The sequence below is a fragment of the Arachis hypogaea genome, chromosome 12 (assembly GCF_003086295.3).
Source record: "Arachis hypogaea cultivar Tifrunner chromosome 12, arahy.Tifrunner.gnm2.J5K5, whole genome shotgun sequence".
NCBI lineage: Eukaryota > Viridiplantae > Streptophyta > Magnoliopsida > Fabales > Fabaceae > Arachis > Arachis hypogaea.
In genome coordinates, this window is record NC_092047.1 from 101,616,774 (window position 1) to 101,632,503 (window position 15,730).

Genomic DNA, 15,730 nt, shown 5'->3' on the forward strand with positions numbered 1-15,730 from the left:
TCATGTGCGCGTACGCGCGAGTTGGTTTGTGCGAAAGGCACAATCCTAGCGCAGCGTTCGCACAACTCTCGGGTTTTTTGGCTTGGGGGTGGAATTTCTCAATCCACGCGTACGCGTACATGGCGCGTCCGCGTGGGTAGGCGAAAATGCTTGATGCACGTGTATGCGCGCAGTGCGCGTACGCGCGAATGGTGCTCTATTTTTAAAATTTTTTTTCTATGTTTTTGCATCAATCCAAGCATTTCAACCCTCCAAACAGCTACCAAAACACTATAAAACCTTATTTAACATACTAAACTACCAATTATACTCAACAAACTCAACAAAACATGAAATTAAACTAATTACCAATATGTACAAAAGAGAAAATGAAAAGAATTTACCATGGTAGGGTGTCTCCCACCTAGCACTTTTGTTTATTGTCCTTAAGTTGGACTTATGGGGAGCTCCTCTCAAGGTGGCTTGTGCTTGAAGCTATCTTGGAACTCCCACCAATGTTTGGTTCTCCATTGTGTCCCAAGATTCCTCATGGATTGAGCCAAGTCTTGATGGAGTTCTTCACAAGCTTGGGGCTCCCAAAGTTGGTCCTCTTCTTGTAATCCGGGATCCCACACTTTGTTTTCACACCCGTTTTGAGGTTGATCATCATTATTAGTCCATCCAGGTGGTGAACAAGATGAATTCTCTATGAAGTGCCCAACAATTCTCCTAGACCCATCTAATTGAGCACTATTCCAACCTTTGTATTCAACTCTTGAAGTATCAACCATAATGAGCCTTGATTTGCAATGCCAACCATGAAACATCTTTCGCTTATGCTTTATCCCACAAAGCATCCTAAGTTGACCATCCGTTTCAAGCAAGCCATACTCAAGTGGGACAATAAAGCTAATAGAAATGAATTTTACCCACTCAAGTGAAGGAGTAGATGGCAACCTAGGTAAAGAAGCTTCTAAGGGTCTTGACAAAGCGTATCCAACTTCCGTCCTCCTTTTTCTAAGGATCACCATATCCTCACAAGATCTCCTAATCTCAATCCTTCGTTCAACAATTTTATCTAAACATTTTCCCTTACTCAAATCATAAATGGGAGGGTGAGAAAATGCTACCTCCACAACGCTTTCAAATCCAACGGGAGAAGGTTCTTCATGCTCAAATGATTCTTCACCACTAAGCTTTGATGCTTGGTCTTCATCACCAAAGGAACTCAATTCTTGCTCTATCCCATCCAAGTTTTCATAAGGGATATACCTTGGAGGTTGTGCACATTCCTCCTTAGCATCAAATTCATTCTTCTTGGAGGTGGTTTCTTCAACTCTATGTTCCCAAGGAGGCTCCGCATCTCCTAAGTCTTCTACCACTTCTTCCTTGCCTTCAATAATTAAAACTTCCTCCAATTGTTCCAATACAAAGCAACACCCCTCATTCTCTACCAATCTCTCCTTCATGTTATGCTCTTCATTTGATTCTCCACATGTAGCCATAGGAGTTCCTTGAGTGTTCAAGCATTGGGATGCTAACCGGTTTACCACCTCGTCCAAGGCAGCCGTGAATTGTTGCACATCCCTTTTCATCTCCTCTTGTCCTTGAACAAGAACATCAAGGATGTCATCCATTGGAGGATGGGGTGGATTGAAGGGTTCATCAAATTGGGGGAAGGATTCATAGTAGGAAGGTGGTTCCTCTTGGTAGAGTTATGGTGGTTCAATAATTTCCACTCTTTCTACTTGTTGCACAACACGCTTCATGGTTGCTTGAAATTGATCCAATGTTTCCTTGAGACGATCCCTTGACTCTTGTTCCTCTTGGATAATATAATTGGGATCATACGGCTCTTGGATCGATGGACATGAGTATTCTTCCATGGGAGGTTGTGGTGGAAAGTAGAGTTCATCTTTTAGTTGAAAATTTTCATACATTGGAGGTGGCTCATCTTGGTAATAATATGGAGGAGGTGGTTCTTAAAAATATTGATGTTGGAATGGTGGTGGCTCTATATGTGGTTCATATGGCTCATATGGTTGGTATGGTAGATATGGATTAGGGTCATATGAAGGTGGTTAGTGAAAAGTAGCCTGTGAGTATGGTTGAGGGTCATGTTGTGGATATGGTTCATAGGCATATGGTGGTGGTTCTTGAAAGTCATAAGGAGGTTCACCATAGCCATTGGATTGATATGCATCATAGAATGACTCTTGTTCATAGTGTATTGGTGGAGGTTGTTGCCATGAAGATTGATCATATGCATATGGCTCCTCCCACATTTGGTTGTCCCATCCTTGATACACATCTTCCTTGAAGCTTTCATTTCCTACAACATAGTTACAACCAAACTCATAGCTAAAGTGAGAATTCATAGTGAAAAGAGAAAATAAAATTCAAAATCTAATAGAAAAATAATGAAACAAAGTCCTAAACTAGCAAAGACTAGCAAGCAATCCAAAAATCAAGCTATTCACAATATTCACATATATACAATAACCAATAACACAACACCATTGCAATTTCTCGGCAACGGCGCTATTTTGATGAACGGATTCTTGACGGTTTAGAATTCACAAATGAAGTCTCGTTGCAATATAGTTTCTAAACCAACACTAATCCTTTCATGCAAAAATTTTGGTTGTCACAAGTACAAACCCCTAAAATCTATAAACTGAAGTATTTAAACCTCGGGTCGTTCTCCCTAGGAATTGCAATAAAGTGTCCTTGTTATTGGTTATGAGGTATATTTTGGGGTTTTTGATAAGAGACATGAAAGATAAATGGCAAAGAAGTAAACTAATAACTAAAAAGGTCTTGGCAAGATTTGGTGGTCAAGGATCTCTATCCTAATCACTAACCACAACATGAGAATTAGCAAGGATCAACCCCATTAAGTCATCCTCTAACTAATAAAGGAAAGTCAAATGAGCTATGTCAATCCAAGTCCATAAGTCCTAGTTCTCCACCAAATCAATTAGTGAGATCTAGCGTTAATGGCTTCCAATCGTCAATCACTTGGACATTAGTAACTCAAGAGTTCCTAAGTTACCTTCCCAAGCCAAGAGCATAAAATTCTACTCTAACATCTTCTCAAGAATTTTGATAAACACTTGGAAGGTATGAAAGGAAAGCATGGTAAATCTACAACAAGAATAAAATCTAACAACAAGTATTGCAAAGAATTAACGAAAGCAATCAAAAGAAGCACAATTATTATGAATTACCTCAACTTGAATTGAAAGGAAAGAAAAAGAACAAGAGTAGATCTACAACAAAATATAGAACCAACATAAAGGAAATTACAACAAAGGAATAGAAGAAGATGATTGCAACAACAAAGAATTGAGAAGCAAAAGTAGAAAAAAGCATGAATTAAACCCTAGATCTAAGAACTAATCCTAATCCTAGAGAGAAGTGAGAGCTTCTCTCTCTAAAACTAAACTAAATTAATCTTAATGAGTGTGTATGTGAATTATGGTGTGTATGATGATGATTCCCCTTCAATCCTTGGTTCTTATATGCATTTTGGCGCCAAAGTTGGTTGCAAACTAGGCTCCACAACTCTCAGAAATCGTTGGGCACGTTTTCTATTTAAAAATTACGTGCGCCCACCGACGTGTACGCCTACAGTACGCATGCGGGTCCCTTGTGTTTTCGCGATCCACGCGTGCGCGTACCGTGCGCGTGCGCGTAGATGATGTTTCTCGAATCTTTGGCTTTTTCCATGTGTTCTCCACTTTGCATGCTTTCCTCTTCACTCCTTTGATTCATTCCTAGCCTTTTCAACTTGAAATCACTTAACAAACAAATCAAGACATCTAGTGGAATCAAAGGTGAATTAAATTTAGCTAATTAAAGATCTAGAAAGCATGTTTTCACACTTAAGCACAAATTGAGAGACAATCATGAAACCATGCTATTTCAGTGAATAAATGTGGACAAAAGGTAATGAAATCTCCTAAAATCAATACAAGATAAACCCTACAAATAGGTTTATCAATTGTCATTATGTAAAGATATTTCTTTTTGACCATTGAATGATAAATTGTAAAGCTTGATTTTTATATATTATAAAAATGTTATCTTTATTTAAAATATGGCTAAACAAATAAGTCACACTTTTTAAACAAAAATCAACATAAAAAAATATTTTTAGCATTTTTATTGAAGTAGTTGCCATTATTTTAATGACATCTAGTCTTTTTAATAATGAAATATGCCCGGTTTAAGAAAACAAGACATGTTTTGCATTCACTTGTTCTTTAGTAGATACATCTATATATAATTTTATTAATTTTTAATTAAGATTTTATATTTTTTTTAAATTTGCCTATAATGTAATCATATGTTTTACATGCATGTTTGATTTGATGAATAGATAAAGGCTTTGTAAAAATTAGTCATTAAGTATGGACTTAGTTTGATAAATTTTTTTGAAGAGGTATTTGTATTTATCAGTCATTAGGTATTAGCTTGTGTTTTGTGTTTGGTAAACTAAAAAATTCATGTTTTGGTGCTTGCAGCTTTTAAAAATTATGAGTATTTTTAAAAGCACATAAGAAAATTTTTTTTAAAGTTGTGCTTATCAAAATTAAAAAATCTAATATAACTTCATACATTAATTAATATTAAAATTTAATTCTTATATTAATATCTAGGGAAAAGCTCAGTATACAAGCGATTAGGGCTTGTAACTATTACAAGTTCATTAACGCCTAATCCACTAAAACGCGTTGCAACTCCTACGTCACTTACACGCGCTATACAAAGATCCCGCGTTTGTATAACTACCAAATTTAAAAGATTTGTTTCCTTCTTTGTTTTCCTTCTTTCCAAATTTTATCGTTCTTCTTCTCGCGCGTCTTCCCCTGGTTTTTCGATCGTTCTTTTCTTCTCCTTTCTCATTGGTTTGTTCTTCGTCATTGACGTTAGTTCTTCTCTCTGTAACTCCAGCTTCGTTTTCTTTTCGATTTTCTGGTTTCTGAAATCAAAGTTTGAACTCGTTTTGAAGATAATAGATGATTCAACCTCAGATTGTCAGCTGAATCAGGGCGAAGTGGAGCACAAATAGGAAGGAAAACGAGATTAAGAATCAATTGATTACATGTAGCAAAGAGGAAAAATGAAACCCTCATAGCAAAGACTCATTTGATAGGAATTGGAATGATTTTCTGCTAAATTTTGGTCTTGTGGACAACAAGTGGCTTTCAGGTAGTGTTGGGTTAAAATCTGCAGCAGAGGTGTAAATTTAATTTTTTATCGGGTGTATTTATAGTCTGTGTTTGGGTGTATTATGCAGATCTCTATGCAGACCGTCATATATGGGTTCCAATCTATTTGGAATTCTGGATCACCACTTCATATTATAGTACCTGTAAATCAGACATTTTGAATACACCAGAGAGAGTTTAATTAATTTTGGTCTTGTGGACAACAAGTGGCTTTCAGGTAGTGTTGGGTTAAAATCTGCAGCAGATGTGTAAATTTAATTTTTTATCGGGTGTATTTATAGTCTGTGTTTGGGTGTATTATGCAGATCTCTATGCAGACCGTCATATATGGGTTCCAATCTATCTGGATCACCACTTCATATTATAGTACCTATAAATCAGACATTTTGAATACACCAGAGAGAGTTTAATTAATTTTGGTCTTGTGGACAACAAGTGGCTTTCTGGTAGTGTTGGGTTAAAATCTGCAGTAGAGGTGTAAATTTAATTTTTTATCGGGTGTATTTATAGTCTGTGTTTGGGTGTATTATGCAGATCTCTATGCAGACCGTCATATATGGGTTCCAATCTATCTGGATCACCACTTCATATTATAGTACCTGTAAATCAGACATTTTGAATACACCAGAGAGAGTTTAATTAATTTTGGTCTTGTGGACAACAAGTGGCTTTCAGGTAGTGTTGGGTTAAAATCTGCAGTAGAGGTGTAAATTTAATTTTTTATCGGGTGTATTTATAGTCTGTGTTTGGGTGTATTATGCAGATCTCTATGCAGACCGTCATATATGGGTTTCAATCTATCTGGATCACCACTTCATATTATAGTACCTGTAAATCAGACATTTTGAATACACCAGAGAGAGTTTAATTATGGAAAAAAAATTTACTTATAATTGGATCAAATATATTTACACCATGTGTTCAATTTCTTACAAGAGTATATAACAGTTACATTAATCAGTGACAATATCATTAGAATCTATCTGACAAAATGGACTCAATAACAATGAGGATGGCCTGGACAGTCTTATTGCATCACTTCTCCTCGCTCATATTTCTGAATTTCTCACTCAACAGATGGGTTGCACACTTTAGGTCCTTGATTTGCTGTAAACAAAGCAAAATTAGAGTTAGATATATTTCTATTATGAAAAACTGATTTGATCGAAGACATATATTTGTTCTTACATTTTTTTCAGCTTGGTTTCTGCCTGCCATTTTTTCTGAAATGAAAAATACACCCATAGATATCAGTAAGATACACCCATAGATATGAGTCAGATACACCCATAGATATCAGTCAGATATCACTCAAATACACCCAAATGATTACAGAAATACACCCAAAGGATTACAGAAAATACACCCAAACAGTTACAAGAATTCACCCAAACCAAAATTCGTTGAAGTACATCTTACGCATAATTCAGAACTCTTTCTCTTTCTCCTTCTCATCTTCTGCTGCTTCTTCTTCTTCAAAAACGATTTTACCATGAAAAATCGAAAAAAAAAGAGAAAACAGAGAGAAAAGACGTAAATGAAGAAGAAGAAAAAGAGGAAAACGAGGAAGAAGAACGTGCAGAAACGAAAGAAAAGGAGAAGAAGAAGAGTAAGAGGAAGAAGAACGTGCAGCAAGAAGAAGAAAAAGAATTTTAGAAACCATGAAAATCGAAAAAAAAAAACGAAGAAGAAGAAGAAGAAGAAGAAGAAGAAGAAGAAGAAGAAGAAGAAGAAGAAGAAGAAGAAGAAGAAGAAGAGGAAGAGGAAGAGGAAGAGGAAGAGGAAGAGGAAGAGGAAGAGGAAGAGGAAGAGGAAGAAGACGAAGACGAAGAAGAAGAAGAAGAGAAGAAGAAGAAGAAGAAGAAGACGAAGAGGAACCGTTTGAGTGGGGCGCGTGTAGTTACGCTCCATTCAAAATGAGTTAATGCGCGTGTTAATGAAGTTTGGGCTGATAACTTGTAAAACTTGTACGGCCTTTTTACTTGTATGTGTAGCAGGCCCCATAATATCTATTATAGTATTTTTAAATTTTAAAAGCTATTTTATCAAACGCATTTGTAGTTGTTTGTGTTCATTAAAAACTATTTTTAGTTTAGTTTACCAAATATAAATGTTATAACTTTTAAAAAGCTACTTTTTAAAAACTAACTTTTATAAGCTACTTTTGAAAAAATAAAAACTTTACCAAATTAAATCTTCGTGTGATTCATCGTTATCGAGAAGACAACTACTTATATTACCTAATTAACTAGTAATAATTATACAAACCAAAAGATTTATTAGATGTATTTGTTGGAAAAATTGAAGTTCAATAAGAACTTGTCTAACAGCAGAAGTACCAAAAATAATTTTTTCATAACCTGTACGATTAAATAGACAATATCAAAGATACTTCAAGTAGCAAATATAATGGATGAAATTAAATAATCAAATACCAGAATTTTATCGTGAAACCCCCTCCCCCCTAAAAGATGGACAAAAAATCCACAGGACCTAGTCCAGTAAAATCTTCCCCTATCAAAATAATGGGTACACAATCAGTCTTTCTAGTAGCACTAAGGCATCTCAAACAATCAACAAGATACATCATCAAAATTGATGAAATCAACATAAACCCTCCATAAAGTGAGTATCTCAAATCAGACAAAAGAAAAGACAATATAACTAGCATGTTATATCCTAATGTTCATCTCTACACCAGGAATAACATACTAAAATTTCATAAGAAATGGAATGAGTTTACCAGGTCAATAAGATCAAAATGATACCACCATTTTTTCCCAATTCTTCTTCTCTTCGTCGAAACCACGCTGCTTCGTTTCCTTTCATTCAAAATGAATGAAGCTTCTCTCTATCTCTCTCATGGATTTTGCCACTTCTTTATTTATTTATTTATTTATTTTTGTTTTAAAGTTGTGTGGGCCCCACCTGAGGTTGGGGACCCACCAACAAATCTCCCTCTTACCAACTCAAGTGGAGTTAGGCTGCTCTACCAAGTTCTCCTTCTCTTTGCAGGAATAAAACTTTATTACAGATAAAATCTTAGTCATCATATCTGAACTATTATCATTAGTATGGATCTTGTCAAGTGCATATGACTTCATCTCAAGCGTTTGATGTATCCAATGATATCTCACCTCTATGTGCTTTGATCTGGAATGAAATGTCGGATTTTTGCTGAGATGGATAACACTTTGACTGTCACAAAATAACACAAACTTCTCTTGATTGATGCCTAACTCTTGTAGAAATTTTTTTATCCACAAGAGTTCCTTAGAAACTTCAACAATAGTAATGTATTATGCCTCTGTAGTAGACAAAGCAACACATTTTTAAAGTCGAGATTTCCACGAAACAGCTCTCCCTGCAAAAGTCATCATATAACTAGAAGTAGACTTCTTTGAATCAAGATCCCCAACTATATCTGCATCTGTGTAACCATCCAACACAGGTTGGCCACTTCCAAAGCATAAACAAACTCTGAAAGTACCATTAAGGTATTTAATAATTCACTTCACTACTTGCCAGTGTTCCTTGCTAGGATTAGAGAGAAACTGACTAACAACTCCAACAGCATGAGCAATATCCGGCCTGGTGCAAACCATAGCATACATCAAACTGCCAACTGTAGATGCATATGGAATTTTCTTAATTTATGCTTTCTCTTTCTCACTTGTAGGACATTGTCACGAACTTAGATTGAAATGACTAGCAAGTGGAGTACTAACAGGTTTGGAATTACTCATGCTAAACCTCTCTAAAACCTTCTCAATATACTACTGCTGTGACAACCACAGTTTTTCATTCTTCCTGTCACGAGTGATACTCATGCTAAGAATTTTCTTTGCAAAACCCAAATCCTTCATAGCAAAGGATTTGTTCAAGTCTTTCTTAAGACTTTCAATCTTCTTAGTGTCATGACCAACAATCAACATGTCATCAACATAAAGCAAGAAAATTATAAAATCACCATCAGAAAATTTCTTAACATACACACAATGATTAGAAGAAGTCTTACTATACCCATGACCTTCCATAAAGGAATTAAACTTCGTGTACCACTGCCTTGGCGCTTGCTTCAACCCATATAAGCTCTTCTTCAACTTGCATACAATGTGCTCCTTTCCTTTAACCTCTAAACTCTCTGGTTGCTCCATATAAATTTATTTATCTATGTCACCGTGAAAGAATGCAGTCTTCATATCAAGCTGCTCAACCTCTAAATTCAAACTAGCCACCAATCCAAGTACAACTCGAATAGAGGACATCTTCACAACTGGAGAGAAAATCTCCTCAAAATCAATACCTTTCTTTTGCTCAAAGCCTTTCACAACCAATCGAGCTTTATACCTTGGCCGTGAGACATTTTCATCTGCTTTCAATTTGAACACCCATTTAGTCTTGAATTCTCTCTTATCCTTCGGTAGCATCACCAATTCAAACGTATAATTCTCATGTAAGAATTTTATTTCTTCTTGTATGGCCTTCAACCAATCTTCCTTATACTCATAGACATAGCTTTCTGGTAGCTCTCTGGCTCTCCAGTCTCAGTGTTCATTACATACTAATGAGGAGAGTATTTCTGAGAAGGATGATGCTCTCTAGTAGATCTTCTCAATTCAGGCTCAACTGGTGGTTCAGATGGGACTTCAACATCTGGTGTAACTTCTGCATTTGTCACCTCAGGTTGAGGTGTAGGTTCATCATGCAAATCATCACCATCAGTATCAACTTATACATCTCCTCCATTAATAGGAGGTCTAATGGAAGGACCAGGTTCATCATCAGCAGAACGTCTAATAGTTATTGTTGGCTTATCTGTCTTTTCAAGATCTTCAATAGTTTGGTCTTCAAGAAAAATCACATCTCGCCTTCTAATTATTTTCTTACTCACCAGATCCCATAATCTGTAACCAAAGTCTTTGTGACCATAACTCATGAAGATACACTGCTTTGACTTTTCATCAAGTTTGGACCTTTCATCTCTTGGAATGTGAACAAAAGTCCTACAACCGAACACTCGCAAGTGACTATAGAAGACATCTTTTTCTCTCCAAACTTTCTCTGGAACATCACCATTTAGTGGAACTGAAGGAGAAAAGTTGATTAAATCTACCGCAATCCTCATTACTTCACCCCAAAAGGATTTAGGCAACTTTACATGAGAGAGCATACATCCCACTCTATCATTGATAGTGCGATTCATTTTCTTTCCAACTTCATTATGTTGAGGAGTTTTAGAAATCGTCTTCTCAAGTTTGATCCCATGTCCTTTACAATACTCTTCAAATGGACCCCTGTATTCATGACAAACCCCATTTGTAGGGTTTATCTTGTATTGATTTTTGGGGATTTTATCACCTTTTACCCATATTTATTCAAGAAATAGCATGGTTTTGTATATTCTCCTTTAATTGTGCTTGAATGTGAAAACATGCTTTTTAGGACTCAAAATAGCTAAATTTAATTCACCTTGATTCTATTAGATGCCTTGATATGTTTGTTAAGTGATTTAAGGTTTAGGAGGCAAAGATTGGATCAAGGGAATGAAGAAAGAAAGCATGAAAAGTTGGAGAACTCATGAAGAAATGAAAGAACCGGAAAGCTGTCAAGCCGACCTCTTTGCACTTAAACGACCATAACTTGAGCTACAGAGGTCCAATTGATGCGGTTCTAGTTAGGTTGGAAAGCTAACATCCGGGGCTTCGAAACGATATAAGATTTGTCATAGTTGCATCGCGCATAGGGGCGCGCACGCGCACGGTACGCGGACGCGCCGATGGTGGCACATGACCCACTTAATGCAAACGTGGCCAGCGATTTTAGAAGCCTTGTGGGCCCAATCTAACTCATTTCTGATGCTATTTAAGCCAAGGATTGAAGGGGAATCAACATACTTTTCATACTTTTTCATACTTTTCATACTTTTTCATACTTTTCATACTTTTCATACTTTTCATACTTTTCACACTTTAGATGTTAGTTATCATTAGTTTAGTTTTAGCTTAGTTTAGTTTTGAGAGTTAGTTTCTAGAGAGAGAAGCTCTCACTTCTCTCTAGAATTAGGATTAGAATTAGGTTTAGTTTTTAGATCTAGGTTTTAATCTTTGCATTCTTCCACTTCTATCTCTCAATTCTTTGTTGCTACATTCAATCTTCTTCTATTCCTTTGTTGTAATTTCCTTATTATTGTTCTTATGTTTTGTTGTAGATCTACTTTTGCTCCTTCTATTTTCTTTCAATTCAATTAGAGGTAATTCATAATAATGGTGTTCCTTTTGATTGTGGTTGTTAATTCCTTGCCATAATTGTTGTTAGATTCTATTTTTGTTATCAATTTACTTTGCTTTTCTTTTATGCCTTCCAAGTGTTTGATGAAATGCTTGGTTGGATTTTAGTGTAGATTTTGTTCCTCTTGGCCTAGGTAGAGTAATTAGTGACGCTTGAATTATCTAATGTCTTTGTTGATTGATAATTAGAAGTTGCTAATTGATTTAGATACCACTAAAGCTAGTATTTCCCTTGGGAGTTGGCTAGGACTTGTGGAATCAAGTTGATTCATCCACTTGACTTTCCTCCATTATTAGAGGTTAACTAAGTGGTAGCAATGGACAATTGTGGTCACAATTGAGGAGGATAACTAGGATAGGACTTCTAATTCTCACAACCTTGCCAAGTGCTTTTTAGTTGTTAGTTTATTTTCATTGTCATTTACATTTCATGTCTCTTATCCCAAAACCCCAAAATACAATCCATAACCAATAACAAGACACTTCATTGTAATTCCTAGGGAGAACGACCCGAGGTTTAAATACTTCGGTTTATAGAATTTAGGGGTTTGTTACTTGTGACAAACAAATTTTTGCATGAAAGGATTATTGTTGGTTTAGAAGCTATACTTTACAACGAGATTTCATTTGTGAATTTCTAAACCGTCAAAAATCCATTCGTGAAAATGGCGCCGTTGCCGGGAAATTGCAATGGTGTTATGTTATTGGTTATTGTATATATGTGAATATTGTGAATATGTTTGCCTTTTGCTTCTTTGTTAGTTCTTACTAGTTTTTAGGATTTAATTTTCTTGCTTCTTATTTGATTTTATTTTTATTTTCTCTTGCTATCATGAATTCTCACTTTGGCTATGAGTGTGATTACAACTATGTTGTAGGTAATGGGGGCTACAATGAAGATGTGTATCAAGAATGGGATAACCAAAGGTGGGAAGAGCCACATGCACATGATCAATCTTCATGGCAACAACCTCCACCAATACACTATGAAGAAGAGCCATTCTATGATGCATATCAATCCAATGGTTATGGTGACTCACCTTGTGACTTTCAAGAACCACCACCATATGCCTATGATCCATACCCTCAACATAACTCCCAACCATACTCACAAGCCCCTTCTTACCAACCATCTTCATATGACCCTAATCCATATCCATCCTACCAACAACCATATGAGCAATATGAACCACACATAGAGCCACCACCACGCCAACATCAACATTTTCAAGAGCCACCTCCTCCACATTATTACCAAGATGAACCACCTCCAATATATGAAAATTTTCAACCACAAGATGAATACTACTTTTCACCACAACCTCCCATGGAAGAATACTCATATCCATCGATCCAAGAGCCACATGATCCTAATCATATTATCCAAGAGGAACAAGAGTCAAGGGATCGTCTCAAGGAAGCATTGGATCAATTTCAAGCAACCATGGAGTGTGTTGTGCAACAAGTGGAAAGAGTGGAAAACATAGAACCACCACAACTCTACCAAGAAGAACCACCTTCCTACTATGAACCCTCTCCCCAATTTAATGAACCCTTCCACCCACCCCAATCTCTAATGAATGAAACCCTTGGTGTTCTTGTTCAAGGGCAAGAAGAGATGAAAAGGGATGTGCAAAATATCATGGCCACCTTGGATGCGGTAACAAATCAATTAGCCTCCCAATGCTTGAACACTCAAGGAACTTCCATGGCTACATGTGGGGAATCAAATGAAGAGCATAACATAAAAGAGAGATTGGTGGAGAATGAGGGAAGTTGCTTTGTATTGGAACAATTGGAGGAAGCTATGATTATTGAAGAAAGGGAAGAATTGGTTGAAGACTTAGGAGATGCGGAGCCTCCATGGGAATCTAGAATTGAAGAAAACCCCTCCAAGATGATTGAAATTGATGCTAGGAAGGAAAGTGCACACTTTCCAAGACATATTCCATATGAAGATTTGGATGGGATAGAGCAAGAAGTGAGTTCCCTTGGTGATGAAGATCAAGCATCAAACCTTAGTGGTGAAGAATCCTTTGAGCATGAAGAACCTTCTCCCAACAAGATGGAAAGCAATGTGGAGGTAAATTTTTCTTACCCTCCCATTTATGACTTGAGTAGGAGAAAAGGTTTATATAAAATTGTTGAACAAAGGATTATAATTGAGAAGTCTTGTGAAGAGGTGGAAATCCTTAGAAAAAGGAGGATGGGAATTGAATACGCTTTATCAAAACTCTTGGAGTTGTCTTTGCCTAGGTTGCCATCTACTCCTTCATTTGAGTGGGTGAAATTTATTTCTATTAGCTTTATTATCCCACTTGAATATGGTTTGCTTGAAACGGATGGCCAACTTAGGGAGCTTTGTGGGATGAAGCGTAAACGAAAAATGTTTCGTGGTTGGCGTTGCAAATCAAGGCTCATTATGGTTGATGCATCAAACATGAGATATAACGGTTGGAATAGTGCTCAATTAGATGGGTCTAGGAGGATTGTTGGCCACTATATAGAGAATGCACCTCACTCACCACCCGGTTGGACTAATAATGATGATCAACCTCAAGACGGGTGTGAAAACAAAGTGTGGGATCCCGGATTACAAGAAGAGGATCAACTTTGGGAGCCCCAAGCTTGTGAAGAACTCCATCAAGACTTGGCTCAATCCATGAAGAATCTTGGGGCACAATGGAGAACCAAGCATTGGTGGGAGTTCCAAGATGAATACAAGCACAAGCCACCTTGATGAGGAGCTCCCCATAAGTCCAACTTAAGGACAATAAACAAAAGTGCTAGGTGGGAGACAACCCACCATGGTAAAATCCTTTCATTTTCTCTTTTGTACATATTGATAGAATTAGTTTAATTTCATGTTTTGTTTAGATAGTTGAGTTTAATTGGTAGTTTAGTATGTTAAATAAGGTTTTAGGGTGTTTTGGTAGATGCTTGGAGGTTTAGAATGCTGAGATTGGTGCAAAAAAAAAAAGCAAAAAAAAAAAAAACGGCCATCGGCGCGTTAGCACGCTGTGCGCGCGCGCGCACATTGCACTTCCGCAACTTCTGGTACAAAAACCAGAGAGTTGTAAGCGCGTTGTGCCAGCACTGTGCTGGGAGCACAAGCTCATCCGCGCGTAAGCGGGCTGTGCGCGCGCGCGCGGATCGTCCTTGCTGCATCCACGCGTGAGCGGGCTGTGCGCGCGCGCGCGGATCGTCCGTGCTGCATCCACGCGTGAGCGCGCGCGCGGATTTGCACCCTACTTTTCTCCTTCCTCCTTTCTCCTTCTTTCCTCTTCTCTTCTTCTTTCTTTCTAATTTTTTTTTCTTCTTCTTCTTCCTCTCTTAGAAATTTTTTTTCTTTTAATATAAATGAAATTTTTTTTAATAAAAAAAAATAATAATAATAATATAATAATAAATAAATAAATAAATAAATAAATAAATAACTAAAAAAAAATTTTTTTTTTTCTCTTTTCCTCCATTTTCTTTTATTGCATTTGCTTATTTTCATTCATTACATTTTAATTTTGTTTTTTTTACCTTGTTCTCATTTTATTTTCTAAGTTTTCCATTTTAATAATGGTGTTGAACTTTTCTACTCAATTGTTGAGACTTTCTTACATTATTTTGGTGCTTCTTGACTTGTTTGATATTGTTGGGTGATGAAACTTTTAAATCAATGCTTCATCTTGTATGACTTTTGTGTCTTTGTGCATTGATATGACCTCATATTGTCTTTCATGACCCACTTCTTCTCATTTGAACTTGATGCTCAACACACTCTTCATACTTTAACTTTACTCTTGCATCGAGCTTAATGATATGCCTTAGCTTACATTGTTTTCTCACTCACATGCTTAGCTAACATGTAGTAGGAAATCATACTCTTATTTGGCATTAGCCCCGCCTATGTTCTAATTGCCTTGATATCTTTGTTATAGGCTTAATTTTCTTTCCTTTTCTTTCCTTTTAGGTTGGCCACCAAGAAGGGAGAAAGGAAAAGCTTTTAAATGGGGCACCAAACAAGTCCTCCGTGCAGCCTTGTGAAGAAGCTCATCAATTGTAGCAACCCGTCCACCTTGCTCTTCTTTGCATGCACCGAGGACGGTGCAATCTTCAAGTGTGGGGAGGTCGTCTGACCGATCTCCATGGGTAAAAATTTCCTTTTCAACACCAAATTTTTTATTTTCTTTGATTAGATTAGCTATTGCATTGCATGATAGGTTGCATGTT

General features: G+C 36.7%; 1 long non-coding RNA gene across 1 annotated transcript; it reads right to left on the reverse strand.

Annotated features, from left to right (window-relative positions):
• Positions 1 to 6,134: 6,134 nt before the first annotated feature.
• On the reverse strand, positions 6,135 to 6,548 carry LOC140177348 (uncharacterized). Its single transcript, XR_011869187.1, has 2 exons — positions 6,405 to 6,548; positions 6,135 to 6,323 (listed from the first exon to the last, which is right to left on the reverse strand). It is a non-coding gene; the product is annotated as an uncharacterized lncRNA (long non-coding RNA).
• Positions 6,549 to 15,730: the final 9,182 nt, after the last annotated feature.